The following is a 20,371-nucleotide window of genomic DNA, read 5'->3' as shown; positions in this document are numbered from 1 at the left end:
GAGGCAATGGCATACGCAATGCAATGGCATGGAAATGATATGCAAACATGCCAATGGGATTTCAGCAGCAAAATGAGGGGGAAAACAGCCCCGAAACAAGGCGAAAACACGCCCGATGCGAGGAATAGTCCCGAAACATGGACTTTGGCACCCGAAATGGCCTGTAGCCATACCAAACATGCAAAATTGGTACATGGAATGTAAAGACAGAAGCAAGGCAGCCCCAAAATTAGCATTTTACCAGTACAAAACATGGCCAAACAGCAAACCAAGATAGGGCAAAACTAGCATGCAAGAAATGGTCCTAAACATGCGATTATGAAGCAACTCACAGCTGCTAACTCCAAATAGGTTAGGGCCCTTCAACAACATTGAAGAGGGACCCTAAATATGCACATTTACAGAACTGTAAAAGCCCCAAAAACAAACATGGGTAGGGCTAAGCTCTTATGCAAGAAATGGGCCAAAAGGTGGCCAAAGAAGCAAGTATGCAAAACAATCATCAAACAGCCAAAGACCCTTAATAAAACATGACAAGGGGGTCAAAATATGGCTGTTTTTAGTTCGGACCAAAGTCCAAAAACAGCAATATCAGGGGCTGCCAAGGCATGCAAAAATGGGACCAAAAAGAGAATATAAAGGCAAGTATAACATGGAGGTCCAAAACAGTGTTGAGCCCTTCTTCAATGTTGAATAAGGGCTCAAAATAAGCCTATTTTCAGTTTACATCAGGCTCTAAAACAGATTAAACATAGGCCAAAAAATACATGCGAGATTATGGCATTTAAGAGGAGTAATGAAGCAAGTGCAAGCTACTGTCCTCAAACAGCAAGAGGTCCTCAATCAAACATGAAGAGGACCTCAAAATATGATGATTTGAAGTTTAGGTCGGAGCCCAAAAGTGCAAGCAACTATGGCTTAGATATAGGCCAAAAAAATGCGCAAAAGAGGGAAATTGATACTCACCCTTGTAGAACCAAACTTTAGCAACCTTTGGACTGAGTTTGGGAGCTTCTAAGCTTTGGAGAACAGCCTCAAGCTACTGGAATGGGAGTTGGATGCCTTGTGCTATGAGTTGATGAAGAAATGGCCCAAGAACAAGGGTATTTGATGGTTGAATGAGAGAGATATGGAGAGAGATGGAGGGTTGCATGTATGTATATCAGATATATGTCTATATATCTCTGGTTTTTTGTCCTCAAAATCCAACCTAAACAAAGGAGGAGGAGAGGTGCTTATATAAGCAATGTTAAGCTTCTAAGACAAGCTTCAAAGGGGCCAAAGGGTTCAAGGGGGGTGCAAGGCTTCTAGAGGAAGCTAAAACAGCTGGCCAAGCTTCTCCAAGAAGCTTGGCCAAAAGGTTCAAGCTTCTAGAAGGTTAAGGGGTTCAAAGGCTCACAAGGTGCAAAACAAACACACATGCACGTGGGGGATCAGTTCTGTGCATTCCAGCTGGCACAGCTGGAATCCACACAATCTGCAGAATGCTCCGGAAGGTCGTCGGCTAGAAAAAATTGCCGGTCAGCACAATAAAGTGCCGGTCGGCACAATAAATTGCCGGCCGGCACAAAAAGAGTGCCGATGGGTGGCCGGTGAGGTCAAAAAAGTGCCGGTGGATGTCCAGATTGAAGCCCCGGAAGTTAGCTTTCCAATGGCGCAAACCTTGCATCAAAATTCCTCCTGTGCAAAAAGTTATGCCCTTTTTCGTGAAGCCGCGCAGATTCGATCCAACCGGGATGATGCCCGACTTCAACTGATCATATCTCCCCCACCCGGACTCGGATCTAGGAGATTCTTGAGTGAAAAATGAAGCCCCGGAAGTACGCTTTCCGATGGTGGTGGCCCCATAGCTAAACTCCAAGTGTAAAGATAGATAAGCCCGATTCAGTGAGGGATGCTCGACTCGCTTCTAGCAATTCTTGCCTATCTTCTTCTCCAACTTGGCTTCTCCCCTCTTCTCCTCTTTTCTTCAACTCCAAAACCCTAAACAAAGTGTTTTGAAAGATTTGCCTCTCTTCTAGCCGAAGAAATTGATTCTTTGCCCTGCACATCTCTCAACACCGAGCAAACCATCAGTAGTGCCCAAGTCTTAAGGGCGGTCAAAAATGGGGTGTCTACAGGCACGCACTGTTTTGAGCATTTGTGAATGCTAGTTTTTGTACTTTCTGACTTGGGTATCGGGCCAGTCTATTGTTTTGTATATAGTCAGTCTTTTTGTACTGAGTCAGTTAGGTCTGTCTTGTTGTATCGAGTCAGTCCTATTTTGTTAGAGTCGGGTGATTTCGGGAGTGTTACCTCGGACATCACTTGCTTGTTTTGTGTTTGTCTTTTTGTTTTTGTCACGCCCAGAACTCGCCCCTAAAAGTTTGGGCATGACCACCTCAGAAAAAGGACATAAAGCCTGATGAATATAATCTATGGGGCCTGAACGGAAGCATTTAATAGTATATAATAGCGTAAAATAATAATAATAATAAACATATCCATTGAGCTACCATTACTATGCCAGGATCCCAAACAAAACATAATGCAGATAATATACATTGTCATGCATCCGAAGATAGCTATGTACATATACATATGCGCCGATCTTAACAGCCAATTAGGGTGCAAATTAAAACTTAGCAAAACTCCATAACTTGAACAATCAACATCTAATAGCTTTGATACTCAGGGTTTGACAACTGGGTAACAAAAGCCACAGGTGCAGGTTAAATCTCTAGGTTGAGTGCCTACAGAAACAGACATAACAGAGGGTGAGCCGGGCTCAGTGAATAGTATGAAACATAAATGCACAATTTAAACATAATACCTAACAATGCATAAATAAATGCGAAGATCAGGTAGTTAATCTGTTCCTGTTTTCATTTCATATGGCCTTAAGCCCAATCCTGCAACATAAACATGATGGCTATAGAGCCTTTGAAACATGGTGGCACGAGGCCCTTGAAACGTGTGGCACGAGGCCCTTGTAACTTGTGGCATAAAGCCCTTGTAACATATGGCACTAAGGCCCTTGAAACTTGTTGGCGTTAAAGCCCTTGAAAATGGCATAAAGCCCTTGGAATGGCATAAAGCCCTTGTAACTTGTGATGGCATAAAGCCCTTGTAATGGCATAAAGCCCTTGTAACTTGTGATGGCATAAAGCCCTTGTAATGGCATAAAGCCCTTGTAACTTGTAATGGCATAAAGCCCATGAAACTTGTAATGGCATAAGCCCATGTAACTTGTAATGGCATAAAGCCCATGAAACTTGTAATGGCATAAGCCCATGTAACTTGTAATGGCATAAAGCCCATGAAACTTGTAATATACTGGAAACCATACTTGAAACATGTTTGAAATATACTTGAAACCATACTTGAACTATTCTTGAAATATACTTGAAACCATACTTGAACTATTCTTGAAACCATACTTGAACTTGCAACATGCGTAACTTAGATCATACATGGACTTCTATCATACATAAACTTGTAACTCTTAAACTTGTAACATATTTAAAATATACCTGAAACATACTTGAACTCGTAACTTACTTGAAGCATACCTGAAACATACTTGAATTTCTAACATACGTGAACTTGTAACATACATGGACTTGTAGCATACGTAAAACTCGTAACATACTTTAACTTGTATATACTTGAACTTGCAAATTTACTTAAACTTGTATATACTTAAATTTGCCACACAATTAAACTTGTAACGCTCTTGAGCTTATAACATACTTGACTTATAACATATGCAAACTTATAACAGGCTTAACTTATAAACTTGTAACACAACAAAATAACTTCCAATTCACATGGAGTCACATAACTTTCCAATTTTTATAGTATTCGTAGAACACTTACAAAGAATAGAGCATTAGTGACAATAATTATCAACAATAAATAACATGTACATTTTGTACTACTACTCACAGTGTTCAGGTGCGTAGTCCGTCCTTGTAGCTAATCCTACACAAGTCACGTAATTCAAACATAATTCATCATAGTACAACATCATTTAGTTCATTAATCCTATTGGCAATTCAACATAATACAAAATAAACCCTTGAATCTCATTTTAACATTCCAAAAATCGAGTTCATGTCATCCATATCCTTACTAAATTATTCTCCTAATTTTTCTTTTCCATGATAGCATGAATTTCAACATTTATAACAAGGTTCATTCGCAAATTGTAAATATAATTTCCAAATATTCCCAAATTCCAATTAAACTTGAATACATCTAATTCAATGTCTCAATTTCATTACTCTACTTTCAATTTGGGCCAATTCATTGGTTATCATCTTTAAACAACCTAGGGTTTCAAGGAAAAAACAGGATTTTTAACAAAAATCAAACTTCTTAAATCATCACTCCTAATTCTAATTTTCCAAATGATTTTACATCTAGTATTCTCAATCCATCACTTAAACCCATCAATTTAATTCCCAACATCACAAACCTTAAAACCCCCAATATTCAAACCCAAAATTCCCAAAATCTCATAATTTCTTCTATATACATAACATTAATGAAAATTGAACCATTATACAATGAAAATACCTCAAATCTATCTATGGATGTAAATATTGAAGAGTATTAAAACCCTTACCTCAAGAATCAAACAAAGGAGCAAGGATTGAGAAGAATCCTCCAAAATCTCGAAATTCCAACCGGTAGAACATAATAATCTTCATGCTTCTTCACTTTTTGATGGATGATCTTGATCAAAACTAAGAGAAATGGAAGGTTTTGGAGATTAAGGACCTAGGGGAGAGGGATGAAGAGGGGAAAAGGAAAATGTGAGAAATGATCCAAAAAATCTCATTTTAAGCTGCTGTCCCGTAATTCCCGCTCGAGCGGAGGAATTCTCGCTCGAGCGTACCTGTTTTTAGCACAGATTTCGAAACTTTGAACAGGTATAACTCTCCCATCCGGACTCCGTTTTAGGTCGTTCTTGTGTCCAAATTGAAGCCCCGGAAATAAGCTTTCCAATGGTTCTAACCCCACATCCAAATTCAAAATGTAGAAAAAGAAAATGACAAAAGAGTGACGGCTGGTCGCAGACAATCTATTCTAATTAAAGCTTTTGGTCCAATCTTACTTTACCATCATATTACCACCTCAAACAATACTCCAAAATAAAATAAGAAGATTCTAAATACACCACTACAATGTCAAGGGAAATCTTACTTCTCATGCTCGAGCGTCGCTTCAACCGCTCGAGCGCGCACAGACCAATAAAGTAGTCCGCTCGAGCGTCAACTTCTCCGCTCGAGCGGAGATCCACCACTCCCAGAATCTCAGGCCATCTGCAAAATTGCTGAGAACCCCAAAAGTCCGCTCGAGCGTCAAATCCTCCGCTCGAGCGGAGGGAAAAATTCTGGGTCGTCACAGTTTTCTTTTGAGTCTGTTTCTGCCGGGGAGCCAGTAACACCAAAAGATTTGAATGAAACAGCAGTGATTTTCACACTCTTGTGTTTGCTTCTGCCTTGCGCCAGTTGTGCCAAAAATTTTGAATGAAACGGCAGTGCTTTTCATCTGCTCTTTTGTGCCTTGAACTCATTGCATTGACCTAAGTTTTTTTTTTAAAAAAAAAAAAACCTTTTGAACACTGCGGTGAAAACAAAGAGGAAGGAATTCCTCGGGATTTGTAAAACTTTGATCAAATTGAGAGAAAGAGAGGCGTGCTAAGCCCTTAATGATTGAAATCATGCTTGTCGGCGTGAGTACTGAGAAAGACCCTGGCTTGATCCAGACTGGTTCCACACTATCTTCAACGCAAGCGATTTGTCGCTTCTTTAAAAACTTTCAAAAACAAAATGTTTTGCGCGATCTTGCGAAGACCTGTGTGGAATCGCTCTTGAGATTGTGCAGCTTAGGATCGCTCTCAGCCTCAAGACTTAAGCCCTTGCTTTAAAACCTTGAACCACAATTCGAAGTGTTCAACGATCGACCATCAAGGGAGGCCTGTGTGGCCAGATTCAAAGCAGCCCTTGAACAAGAGGCAAGAAAGTTAGATCAAGAAGATCAGATGTCATCAAAAGAAGCTTGCAAAGCTAGATCAGAAGCACCCTTCGAACTAGGGGCAAAGGATTTCAAATGTGCTCGAGGAGCCGAAGATGGATCATTCCACAAATCAAAGAAGGTCGGCAAGAATGCCAAATCCCAGAAGGGAGCAAAGAAAACAGTTTCTGCTGAAGAACAACTGAGTTCCTATCCGCAACACTAAGGGCAAATTCAACCCCCTATTGGATGGACTCCTGCATCGTCAGCGAACAATAGCCATTTTCCTGGACTCAGATGACTTCAGGATCTCAAAACCATTTGACATGGACTTGTTACACTTTTACCCTTTGAGAGGCTCGCTGGGCCGAAAACCTGGAAGGGCGACCCAGGCAAAAGTTAGAGCAAGAGAAAAATACAAAAAAAGAGAATGCAAAAAAATAAGACAAAAAATGAAGAAAATAAAAGGAAAAGATGAAAAAGAAAAAAGAAAATACAAAAGAAATGAAAAAGAAAAGAAAAATAGAGCTCACAAGGTTGAAAACCCGGAAGGGCAGTCTTGGCAAAAGTTAGAGTGCAAAAGGAGAGGTTAATACCTGAGTGTACCTTAACCTCGAACTACGTAAGGCTTGATTCCCATGTTTGGGATACGCAGGCAACTTCATTATGAAGTCCAGCCACAAACACTTCCAAATCGATTGTGTCCATGTAATGGTTTTGATCATCTTCGCTTTCTCTGAATCTGAGAATTTGGTTGTGTTCATCACTCTGAGGATTGACTACAATGCGCTGCGGTGCCATGCAAACAAGGGGCAACTTTCCGTTGCCATTCAATGCGCTGCAGTGCCGTTCAAACAAGGGGCAACTCTCCGTTGCCATGCATCTCTCTTCGTGTAAGGGGCAATTTTCCTTCGGATCTGAGGTTGTGCATCTCAAGAGTAGGTTCCGTGCTCGTTGAGCAGCAGTCGTTTGTAAGAACAGTTTTGAGAATTTTTTAATGTAGTTGACTAATTTTCTCAAAAAATTATTCAATTTTTCCAAAACTAGACTGTTTCTTGGACCCAAAAAGGAAAATTTTCAGTGCTCATAACCTAACTTGCATGATTTCAAATCAAAAATAGAACAAGCATGTTAATCTAACCCTCATTTTGGTTAAAATTGTTTTAGCAGAAGCCAAAAACAAAAAATGGTGAAAATGATGAACTAGGGGCACAGTTGAGTCAGGTGTTTTGTCTTTTCCCCCATTGTTAACATACTTGCTGGAAAGCACACCATACCTGCCGGAAAAGGGCACAATTGAAGCTAACACAAAGGGCCAAAAAGCTCTCACATCCTCCAAGCAACGAGGTATCAAACCAAGTGCGAAGCACGAATTGGAATGGATCAGGATATTCCACTCTTTTATCTAGATAGATCTGATCACGTCCAAACTCCCCAGCAGAGCATCGTCAACTGATGTCAGCTGCAAATTTGCTACCCGCCTAGTTGTAACACAGCCCCTCTCTGGGAGAAACTCACTGTTGTGAACAAGAAGAAGAATCTAGCTGAGTGCTAGGGGAAAGAGCCCACAACTTTCTGTTTATCCATCAACCACCAAGGGGAGAGACAAAAAATAAGAGATTGAAGAATAGAGAGATATGAGCTAAGAGAAAAAGTGAGAAAATGGCTTTTTCAGGAAAACAGAGCCTGAGGGCTGAGTGATGTGAGAATCACAAATTAGAAAGGGTGGGAAATAATACCCGGAGAAACTGGCTCCTCGTGCACTGAGAGGTCTCTCGTCTTTATAACACGTTTGTGTGTCGTGTCTTTTGTTTTGTTCGTCTCGATTCTTGCTTTGAGTCGTTCCGAGCATGTCTTGATGTGTTTAGGTTGTTTACCTTTGTTTTCCTTTGTTGAGTCGTGATGCGCTGTGTCCAGTCGTAGACTCAATACCCAGTTGAGAATTCATTTTCAATTTCGATTTCAAAATAAAATGATTTTGTGCTCAGAGTGCTGTGTCATTCTCCACATTTATGCAAAATAGTATTTGTTCCTTCATAAAATAGCAGGGTTCAACCCAGGTCATGTCAGAATAGTAAAACTAGGACCTATTTGAAGCTATATGGGTTCCAGACTACAAAGCAAAAGAAAAGAAGGAAAATGTCGGGTATCTGAGTTTGTTTCGACTTCGGTAAGTTCCGAGACTACATTCCGTGTGTACCTTTTCAAGTCTTGCCAATGCTCCTAAGTATGAGTGTGCCTCTACCTCAAGCTTGAAGTCAAGTCTGCTTCAAGCCAAAAATGGCAATCAGAAGTGCTCTCCTCGAGTACCGTTTCATGCCAGGGACATCTCGGCTGTGTTTGCAATGAGTTCCTAGGAGACCAACTGCGACGGTGGAAACTAGAGTTTGAATGGCTGATGCCTAGAACGTAAAGGTTCGGGATTTCCAGGACTAAAGTCTGGTTTAAATACCCAAGGGCGTGTCCTCGGCTTAAAATCTGTATGGAAGCCCCATAGGTTGAGATAGCGTGTATGCACCTCAATTCTGGATACTGAACCAACCTAGTCTGTCACCCCGTTGGAGAATAGGGAAAGTTGTGAATATGATCAGGAAGAAAGGCAGCATCCAAAGTGTTCTACGTGAAGAACCCTTGTTAGTATTTCAGAGCCTTTGTACTGTGAGTTAAAGGTAAGTGTTCAAAGAGCACGAGGGGAGGTCCCCGTCAGAGTAGAGCGGTTCATCGCCACTCACCCCGTGAGGTGCTTTCTAAAGCGCCGCTACGCTTGTTTATTGCGTTCCTTAAACATCATGCATTGTATTTCATTGTACCTATCAAATTTCTTTCTCATTCATGCACGATATTGTATGTACGGTTCATTCAAAGAAGTTCCGTTTGAGATCCTTTATTTAGTGTATCAATCACACTTCATTCAGTTAGTGTATCAATCACACTTCATTTCTTTAGTGTATCAATCACACCTCATTCACCCTTAGTGTATCTATCACACTTTCTTCGTTCGCTTAGTGTATCAATCACACTTCATTTATTTAGTGTATCAATCATACTCTCTTCACTTAGTGTATCAATCACACTTCTTTCATTTTGTGTATCTATCACATACATTCTCGTTTTGTGTATCAATCACACTTCACTTCATTCACTTAGTGTATCAATCACACTTCATTCACTTTCACTTTTGTGTATCTATCACACACATTCTCATTTTGTGTATCTACCATGCACATATTCACTTTAGTGTATCTATCACATACATTCTTGTTTTGTGTATCAATCACACTTCACTTCATTCATTTAGTGTATCAATCACACTTCTTTCACTTTAGCGTATCTATCACATACATTCTCGTTTAGTGTATCAATCACACTTCATTCATTTAGTGTATTAATCACACTTCATTCATTTAGTATATCAATCATACTTTGTTCACTAAGTGCATCTATCACACTTTGTGTTCACCTTTTGTGTATCCATCACACTTTGTTCACTATTGCATCTATCACACTTTGTGTGCACCTTTTGTGTATCCATCACACTTGTTCACTTAGTGCATCTATCACACTTTGTGTTCATTTTCAGTATATCAATCACACTTTGTGTTCATCTTCAGTATATCAATCATACTCTGTTCACTAAGTGCATCTATCACACTTCGTGTTCACATTTAGTATATCAATCATACTCTGTTCACATAGTGCATCTATCACACTTTGTGTTCATTTTCAGTATATCAATCATACTCTGTTCACTAAGTGCATCTATCACACTTTGTGTTCACCTTTTGTGTACCCATCACACTTTGTTCACTAGGTGCATCTATCACACTTTGTGTTCACCTTTTGTGTATCCATCACACTTGTTCACTTAGTGCATCTATCACACTTTGTGTTCATTTTCAGTATATCAATCATACTCTGTTCACTAAGTGCATCTATCACACTTCGTGTTCACATTTAGTATATCAATCATACTCTGTTCACATAGTGCATCCATCACACTTTGTGTTCATTTTCAGTATATCTATCATACTCTGTTCACTAAGTGCATCTATCACACTTCGTGTTCACATTTAGTGTATCAATCACACTTCATTCATTTAGTATATCAATCATACTCTGTTCACATAGTGCATCTATCACATTTTGTGTTCACCTTTTGTGTATCCATCACACTTGTTCACTAAGTGCATTTATCACACTTTGTGTTCACTTTTTAGTGTATCAACCACACTCTGTTCACTTAGTGCATCTATCACACTTTGTGTTCGCTTTTAGTGTATCCATCACACTTGTTCACATAGTGCATCTATCACACTTTGTGTTCACTTTTAGTGTATCAATCACACTTTGTTCACATAGTGCATCTATCACACTTTGTGTTCACCTTCAGTGTATCAATCACACTCTGTTCACTTAGTGCATCTATCACACTTTGCGTTCACTTTTTGTATATCCATCATGCTTTGCTTCACATAGTGTATCCATCACACTCGTTTGGCTTTGTGTATATATCACACTTTGTTTCACTTAGTGTATCAATTACACTTTATTTATATAGTGTATCCATCACACTCTCTTCACTTTTGTGTATCTATCACACATGCTCGCTAAGATTGCATAATCTTCTTATATCCTTTCTGCATGTAATGTAATTTGCTTTGTATTCTTGCCTAAAACTGTTGCATTTATTGCGTATATTTGCTTCGTTACAGCTTGCTGCATTTGCATGATCATTGAGATACCTTCGGCTTCTTGCATTGTCGGTTGCATTTTGCCCCTGCTTGCAGGCACGCCTGCGGGCGCATCTCTGTTTATCTCGCCTGTTTTGTCTAAGTCTTCGGCCTTGTCAAAAATGGGTCGTCTCTGGGCTTTGACATTCACTCCCGTCATGCATGACTTTTGAGTTCTGTCAAAGAGGAGCAACTGTAGACACCCCATTTTTGACTGACCTTAAGACTCAGATGTCACCGATTGATTGCTTGGTGATTTTGCATATTGTTCTAGTTTTGAAGTTTTAGAGTCTCGGCTGCGAGCCTTGCCTCCAGACTTCGGGGCTCTTTTGTGCTTTGCCTCGGTTTGCGAACTGGGTCCCGTTTTCTCCGTTTTCTCTTCCTGAAGGGAAGGAGAGGTCTCGTAGAGCATCTCTCAGTGGCTGTAGGCTACGTTTCATGGTTGTAGGCCATTTTTCCCGTTTGGAGCCCGGTTTCCGATTTTTCGGAGCCGATGGCCTTGTGCCTCGGTTCGGGACCGCCTAACCACCTCTGTTTGCTCCGATTTTTGGCACACATCTTGTTTCCTCCCTTTTGAGGAACACTGTGGCCCAAGAGACCAACTTCGTGGTCGAACGCCACCTCCGGTGCTTAACAGCCTGTTTTTGGGGCACCCAGGCCGCGTGTTTCGGTCCCCGAACCTTCGCTTTGCATCCGTTTTGGTTCATTTTTGGTGGGGACCTTATTTTCATTGTTAGGAAGCTTGTAGGAGGGTGGTAGGCCAGCAATTGTTCTGAAAAGCCAACTTTATTTCTTCATCGCTCTCTGTCGCCCGTTTTCCTCACTAAAAAGCTAATGTTGACCACCCCAGGGCCACTTTCTTTAGCCCTAAACCCCATATTTGTGTTGTACACACCTGGGAGGCCACCAATATGTATAGGCCGGCCAGTAATTGTCCTTGACCCTTTTGAACCCCTCTAAAAAGTTGGCTTTTCTCTCTCCTGGTTCACATTTTCTGGGTTTTGACCACATAGTTGTGTTGTGCACACATGGGAGGCCACCTTTTTGAGGTGGCCGGCCAGCAATCTTCGTTGACCCTTTTGACTTCTGGCCGGCCGGCCAGGGGGGGTGGCCGGCCGGCCACCTGAACCTTTTGAACCTGGCCGGCCAGAATCCTCTCTCCAAGTGTGTTCTAGTTGTGCAATTTGTTTTCCCCCAGATTTTGTATTCGAGGGGCTGCCTTTTGGGGGAGGGGGAGAAATTTGAATTGTTTTTCCCCCCTTTTCCCTTGGCCTCTCTCCCTCAATAAAACCAACAGTTGAGCTTCATTTCTAAGGGTTAGAGATTTTTGTTAAGGCACACAACCATCTTCCTCCATAGCTCTCCCTTCCAAGCTCTGAAGTCCATTATCCTTGGCCATTTACACACCACCTCCAAGCCTACAACCTCCACACTCCATTCCAGAAACTTGAGGCTGTTTTTCAAAGGTTAGGAGCACCTTTCCTTGGTCCAAAAGCTGCTGAAGACTTGTGCTACAAGGGTGAGTCCTCTTCTCCCTCTTTCTTGCCTTATTTTGTTCAATATCTTATCCCCTTTTGCTTACATTTTGGAGCTCCGACCTAAACTGTAAATAGTCATATTTTGAGCTCCTCTTCATGTTTGATCAAGGACTTTTTGCTGTTTGAGGTCTTCTCCTTACCCTTTGTGTTTAATCTCTCTTTTAGGCTAATTTTTGCATGCTATTTTAGTCTTATTTGTAAGATGTTTTGGACTTGGACATAAATTGTAAAATGTCTTTTTTTGAGCCTCTCTTCAACTTTGTTGAAGGGCTCTCCTCTATTTGAGGCTAGCTGCTACCACTTGTCTCTTTATCCCTCTCTTAGGCCTTTTTCTTGCATGTTGTTTTAGCCTCACTTGTGTTTATTTTCAAGACTTGATATAAACTGTAAAGTGTCTTTTTTTGAGCCCCTTTTCAACTTTGTTGTAGAGATTTTCACTGTTTGGAGCCAGATGCTGTCCCTTGTCTCTAATCTCTCTTTTAGGGCCATTTCTGCATAATAGATTAGCCCTATTTGTGTTCACTTTTGAGATTTGTTATATACTGGAAAAAGTCTCCTTTTGACATCATCTTCATGTTTGATTAAGGGAATTTTCTTGTTTGAGGTCATATGCTTCCTTGTATGCTTGATTGTCCCTTATTTTGAGCCTTACACCTAAGCTCTTGTTGCATGCTTGGTTTGGCCTTCTAGCCACTAAAATCCAGTGGATTTTTAGTGGCTAGCACACTGTTTTGAGCCTCCAAATCAGAGGGGGGTGACCCCCTCTCACCTTGATTTGTTTGGTGGTCATTTTGGCCTTCCAAAGAGACCCTATCTTGCATGCTTCAAAGTCACTTTCCAGGGTCAATTTGGTGAGTTTTAGGACTACCATATTTGATTTTCATAGTTTTTTATTCCATGCTAAATGTCTACCTTGCATGTGCATAATAACTCCTTGCATGGCCCTCCAAAGTAACTCATTATTTTTGCATACCATGGTTGCATATCAGTGGTTATTTGGGCCTATTTTCACATGATTTATTCACTGATTTTTGCTGGTTTGGTGAGATTACATTGCTTCATATACTTGCCATGTAAACCATGATTGCTAGTCAAGATTGCATGCTATTTTGTCCACCATGCTAGCATCTTTTGGCCATACTTTGAACTGGAAATGTTCATGTTTTGGGACTGCCTTGGCTCTGTCTTCATGTTTCATGATCAAATAATGCATGCTTTGTATAGCTATAAGTCATTCCATGTGCCCAGTTTCGAGTTTCGGGGTTCATCCCATACATTGGGTGCCATATTTCCGTGATTCGGGACCATTTAGCATCATATTTCAGTGTTGGAATTTGTGAGTTTGCATGCCATCTTGCATCCCTTGCCATGCCTTGTTAGAGTTACATGTTATGCCTTAGGTTCGGTCCTCGGTTTGCGTGTGTAGACACCCCATTTTTGACCGACCTTAAGACTCAGACGTCACCGATTAAGCGCTTGGTGATGTTGCATATCGTGCTCGTTCAGAGGTTTCAGAGTCTCGGCTGCGAGCCTTGCCTCCGGACTTCTGGACTCTTTCATGCTTTGCCTCGGTTTGCGAACCAGGCTCTGTTTTCTCTGTTTTCTCTTCCCGAAGGGAGGGAGAGGTCTCGTAGATCATCTCTCAGTGGCCGTAGGCTACGTTTCGTGGTCGTAGGCCATTTTGCCCGTTTGGAGTCCAGTTTCTGGTTTTTCAGAGCCGTTGGCTGTGTGCCCGGTTCGGGACCGCTTAACCGATTTTTGGCATGCATCTTATTTGCTCCCTTTTGAGGAACACTGTGGCTCGAGAGACCAACTTCGTGATCGAACACCACTTTCGGTGCCTAACAGTCAGTTTTCGGGGCCTCGGGCTGCGCGTTTCGGCCCCCGTACCTTCATTTTGCATCGGTTTGGGCTCATTTTTGGTGGAGACATTATTTTCACTGCTAAGAAGGTCATAGAAGGGTGGGAGGCCAGTAATTGTTCTAACGACCATGTTTTATTCCTCCATCGCCCTCCGTCGCCCGTTGTTCCTACTTGAAAGCCAATGTTGACCACCCTAAGGCCACTTTTTCCAGCCCTAAACCACATATTTGTGTTGTACACACCTGGGAGGCCACCAATATCACATGGCCGGCCAGTAATTGTATTTGACTCTTTTGAACCCCTCCAAAAAGTGGGCTTTTCTCTCTCCTGGTTTACTTTCTCCAGTTTTTGACCACATGGTTGTGTTGTGCACACATGGGAGGCCACCAATCTGGGGTGGCCGGCCACTAATACTTCTTGACCCTTTTGACCCTTGGCCGACCGGCCATGGGGAAGGCCGACCGGCCACCTGCAACTCCAATAACAGGCCGGCCTTGCTCCCCTCCTCTGGTACATTACAAATATGTATTTTGTTTCCCCCCAGATTGTGTATCCGGAGGGCCAACTTTTGGGGGGAAATTTGAATTCCATTTCCCCCCCTTTTTCCCCCTCTTTTGCCTATATATCCAGGCCCCCCAGCTGTGTTTTGAGGGGTTACAAAAATTACTTTGAGGCTTTTGCATTGATCCTCCCTCTCATTCTCTTCCAAGCACCAAAACCTCTCAAATCCCACACCCCTTTCTACACCACCACATAGCACCACACCACCACCATCCTTTCCAACACTTGGAGTTGGTTTTCTAGAGCTTAGGAGAACCTTTTCTCAAGCCAAGAGCTGCTGAAGCTTGGTCTACAAGGGTGAGTCTTCATTCTCCCTCTTTTGTGCTTTATTTTGTTCTATATCTAAGCCATACTTTCTTAGATATTTGGGCTCCGACCCCAACTAAAAATAGTCTTATTTTAAGCTCTATTTCATGTTTGATTGAGGGCTTCTACCTGTTTGAGGCTTCTTTTTTACACTTTGTGTTAAAAGCCTCTTTTAGGCCTCTTTCTTGCATAGCATTTTAGCCCTATTTGTAAACTTTTTTGAGCTTGGTTATAAACTATAAAGTGGCTTATTTTGATCCCTTATTCAACATTGTTGAAGGGCTCTTCACTGTTTGAGGCTTCCTTTTGTCACTTGCCTCTTTATCCCTCTTTTGGCCTTATTTTTGCATGTTTTGTTAGCCCCTTGTGCTTGTATTTTTGGGCTCTAGTCGGAACTATAAATAGCCTTATTTTTACCCCCTCTTCATGTTTGATCAAGGGACCTTTGCTGTTTGAAGCTCCCTTTTTACTCTTTGTGTTTAAACCTCTTTTTAGGTTTTATTTTGCATAGTATTTTAAGCTTGCATGTGCACTGTTTTGAGTTTGGTCACTAACTGTAAAATATCATGTTTTGGGCCCCTCTTCAACTTTGTTGAAGGGCCCTCCTCTGTTTGAGGCCAGAAACCATCACTTGCTTCTTTGTCTCCATTTTGGCCCATTTCTTGCACAATAGTTTAGCCATACTTGTATTTGTTTTCGTGGGTTGTTGTAAACTGTAAAGTGATTCATTTTGAGCCCCTATTCAACTTTGTTGAAGAGATCTTGGCCATTTAGGGCCAGAAGATGCTACTTGCTTCATTATCTCTCTTTTGGGGCCATTTTTGCATGTTAACTTAGCCCTATTTGTGTTCACTTTTTGGCCTTCCTTAAAACTGTAAATATGCTTTTTTTGGGACTGTCTTAATTCTTTCTTCACACTTCGTGTTCAAATAATGCATGCTTTTCATAGCCATAGGTCATTCCATGTACCTAATTTCATGTTTCGGGTCCCATTCCATGCATCGGGTGCCATGTTTCCATGTTTTGGGATCATTTTGCATCACATTTCAGTGCTGAATTGTTTGCATATCATGTTCCATGCCTTACCGTGCTTTGGTAGAGTGGCATTCGTGCCTTAGGTTTGGTCCTCGGTTTGCGTGCATGTGTGCACGCATTTCGAGTGTCTCATTTTTCATCTCATGGCCTCCTATGTGAGTGCGGCTGAGGTCCACTCACGTTGGTGTAAGCCCATATTGCATTGTGTATGCCATTTCACTTCATAGCATTGTGTATGCTAGCGTATTGTGTATGCCATGTTATCTCGTGCATCGTGTATGCCATCTCATAGCATTGTGCATGCTAGATTGTATATTAGTTTCATTCATGCATGTCATGCATATTGCATTGTGCTTGGGATAGGAGTTAGCCCGAGCACGGGAAACGAGGGACGTTTCGTACTTCGAGTGATGGAACGTGTCTCAATTCCCAGTCACCGACACTCCGGATTATCCATGATGGAGTTTAGGTTTTGTTGTGTTTTCATGTGCAGTCATTCCATATTGAGTCATGCAATTCGACTCCCCGGCCATCATGCATCGAGATGCGTGATTGGTGGCACGAGGATCGAGGACTACACTCCCTGAAGGGTAGTCATGCATACATGTGTGAAAATACTTTGCCGTGCCCCTTTCTTGCTCTCTGCTACAGCAAATCAAGAATCAGCAGCCTTCCGAAGCTTGGCACGCATCCCGAGAATAATTGCAAACAGAGGCTAATTGGGACATCGCAGTGGATTTCCGCACAAGGCAACTCAAGCATGCATCATCCATCATCCGGAGCAGAGTTGAGGCAGTCCCTGGCTTGCACGTCAATTTATTGCTTTCCTAATTTAATTTGTTAATTAATTAGGGTTTTGTACATATTCAGACTGTATTATTCATTTGGGACTGTATATTATTTATTCGGACCCTCTGCGCGAGGGCAATGTTGTAATAAGTGTGCGTGTGTGTGATGTATGTCTTCCAACCCCACATCTTTCTCCCTTTTATTTACCCGCTTATGATGGTTAGATTAGGGCATATTTCAATTAGCATACAGTATGATAGTATGCTTGCATTCATTCATCTGTTTTGCATGCACCGGGCTCGGCGCATCATACTAACTGCATTGTATTTTCAATTTCAAGTTGAATACATGTTAGCAGTAGCATTTCATATGCCATGTTTAAATTAGCCGAGCCTACTTAGTTGCATTTTGCATGTGTTGCATTAGGCATTTCCGTATAATTAGGATCATGCATGGATTTCTAATTAGCTTCTGTTTTGGCTTGGAGTACTCGGTAAGTTTTATGCTTTAGCATCCTCGCATGCGTGTGAGTGACTGCCATGATAGCATGCTTACCATGAGGCTAATTGCTTATGTGATATATCTGCCTGAATGCCTGTGGGTGAAGGTTGGGTTATTTGGATTGGAACAATTCATCAAATGTGTGTTTTAAGCCCACTAGATAGTGGCAAAATCATGTTTTTCTAAGCCCACCCGAGGGTGGCAAATCCACGTCTTAGCCTACTTGCGGGTAGTACCATCAAACCATTTTCAAAATAAACAAACATGATATGTTTTGTTCCAATTCAGACGATCCAGTCTATACTTGTATGCTATGCGCATCACATAGTAAATCTAGGCTAATAACCGGAATAAGAACGCATAAAGTTTTCAAAACTAGATATCATGGTTAGCAGAGGCTGATCTTTGATCGGGCGAGCGGGGGTGCTCACGAAGTGACCTTCCCCAATTGTACCCAAGTTCCCGAGCCGAGGCAACTTTGGTAATGACGGACACGTGGCCTTAGGCAAACGAGTCGGGGTTTCCTAAATTTCCCCAAAATAAAATATTTAGGTGGCGACTCTGTATCTGGCAAAGCAGTCCATGTTTGGCACTTCTTTCAAAAATCTGTTTTCTCAAAACGATTTGTCGGATTTGGACTCTTTGGTTCAGACTTAGAACCGTGGCAATTTGAGAGTCCGAACTATAGTGAACCCCAATTGAACAGAACGGGGAGCTCGTTCCTCCCAGGGCGTTCGGGGATGTCTACAGCGTGCATGCGTGCACGCATTTCAAGAGTCTCATTTTCACCTAATGGCTACTGATGTGAGTGTGGCTAAGGTCCACTCATGTTAGTGTAAGTCCATTATGCATTGTGTATGCCATTTCATTTCATAGCATTGCGTATGCAAGGTTGTATGTTAGAGCATTGTGTATGCCTCGTTACATCGTGCATTGTGTGTGCCATTTCATAGCATTGCGTATGCTAGGTTGCACGTTAGGATTGCATTCATGCATGTCATGCATATTGCATTGTGCTTGGGATAGGAGTTAGCCCGAACACGGAAAACGAGGGACGTTTCGTACTTTGAGTGACGGAACGTGTCTCAATTCCCTGTCCTCGACATTCCGGATTACCCATGATGGAGTTTAGGCCTTGTTGTGTCCATATGTGCATTCATTTCATATTGAGTCGTGCAAATCGACCCCTCGGCCATCATGCATCAAGATGCGTGATTAGTGGCATGAGGATCGAGGACTACACTCCCTGAAGAGTGGTCATGCATACATATGTGAAAATACTTTGCCATGCCCCTTTGTTGCTCTCTGTTGTAGCAAATCAGAAATCGGCAGCCTTCCGGAGCTTGGCACGTATCCTGAGAACAATTGCAAACAGAGGCGAACCGGGGCATCGCAGTGGATTTTCGCTCAAGGCGACTCAAGCATGCATCATCGATCATTCGGAACAGAGCTGAGGCAGTTCATGGATTTACGTGCCAATTTACTGCTTTCCTAGATTAATTTGTTAATTAATTAGGGTTTTGTATTTATTTGGACTGTATTATTTATTTGGGACTATATTATTTATTCGGACCCTCTGCACGAGGGCACAATTGTAATAAGTGTGCGTGTGTGGCGACTCTGTATCTGGCAAAGCAGTCCATGTTTGGCACTTCTTTCAAAAAAATCTGTTTTCTCAAAACGATTTGCCGGATTTGGACTCTTTGGTTCAGATTTAGAACCGTGACAATTTGAGAGTCTGAACTTGTAGTGAGCCCAAATGAACAGAACGGGGACTCATCCTCCTAGGGCGTTCGGGGACGTTTACAGGATGCAAGATAATAAAATCAACTTGGGTTCAATCGGACGTTAATTGAACCCATTGAGTCTTGAGTCGTTTCATACTCGTTAGTGATATAAACAGTTCAAGAGTCAATGTCAACCACTTTCCTTGATTAATCCACAATAGGGAGGAGGTTTGAGAGTCTTTTATGTTGCATTTATTGAACTTGTACACCTTGGTTCATAGGCCATCATGCAATAAAATTGCATCAATTGATGGCTTGTGAATTAAGTTTGCTACTCCTTTGAGCTATTTTGATGATAAAAAGCGGTATGATGTACAAACATACCTTGAATATACCCTGTTTGTGCTCTGTATGCTTTCTGTTGTAGTAGGAGTAACCAAGCTTCAGTGACCAATAGGCCACTATTTTTGGATGGCAGGCTACCATTTATGGTTGGCCGGCCACCACTTCTGGCCTGCCAGCCACTTTTGTCAAATTGAGTAGTAACTTTTTGAAACAGAACAGAGCATAGGCAAAGGTGAAAAGATATTCTACTGTGCAATAGAAGCATTCTAGCAGCAGAACAGTGGGCTTTTAGGGTGAAAATCTGCGCATGCATGAACATTCCTCGCTTAGTTAGCTTAGTTACTTATTTTTCATGTTGGATTCATGTTATAATTAATTATCTATTTATAATTAATTAATTTGTGTAATTAATTAGTTAGTTCCATTGAATAGTTAATTAATTAATTGGTTTTATAATAACTGGCTAGCATCATTAGTTTACTTGTTGTTGTAATAATTAGTTAATTCGTTTTGTAATAGCTAGTAAATTAGCTTATCTAGTTAGTTTATTCGGACCCTCCTGCGTGAGGGCACAATTGTAATAATGGGAATGTCTTCTAACCTTACGTCTTTCTCCCTTTTATTTACCTGCTTATGATGGTTAGTTTTAGGGAATCATGTTTCGTTTAACATCTCTCATGCCTTGCATCCATTTGTCTTGCATGCATCGAGGGTCGGTTCATCATTCTAACTGTGCATTGTTGTTTAAATACTTCTTTGAATACGTGCTTTACCGCATGTTATCAAATTGATTCATATGTCATATTAGTAGCCGAGCCTAGTAATTGCATATTGTATGTGATGCATTAAGTCACATTGCATAGTTAAGATCATTCATTTTTCTAACTCTTTTATCTTTTTTGGCTTGCCTTGGAGTACTAGGTGAGCTTTTCTTTGTTTTAGCATATTGCATTGTATGTTAGTGTTGCAATGT

Source organism: Camellia sinensis, chromosome 4, assembly GCF_055761805.1.
Source record: "Camellia sinensis isolate YWXY chromosome 4, ASM5576180v1, whole genome shotgun sequence".
NCBI lineage: Eukaryota > Viridiplantae > Streptophyta > Magnoliopsida > Ericales > Theaceae > Camellia > Camellia sinensis.
This window is presented reverse-complemented; position numbering follows the sequence as displayed.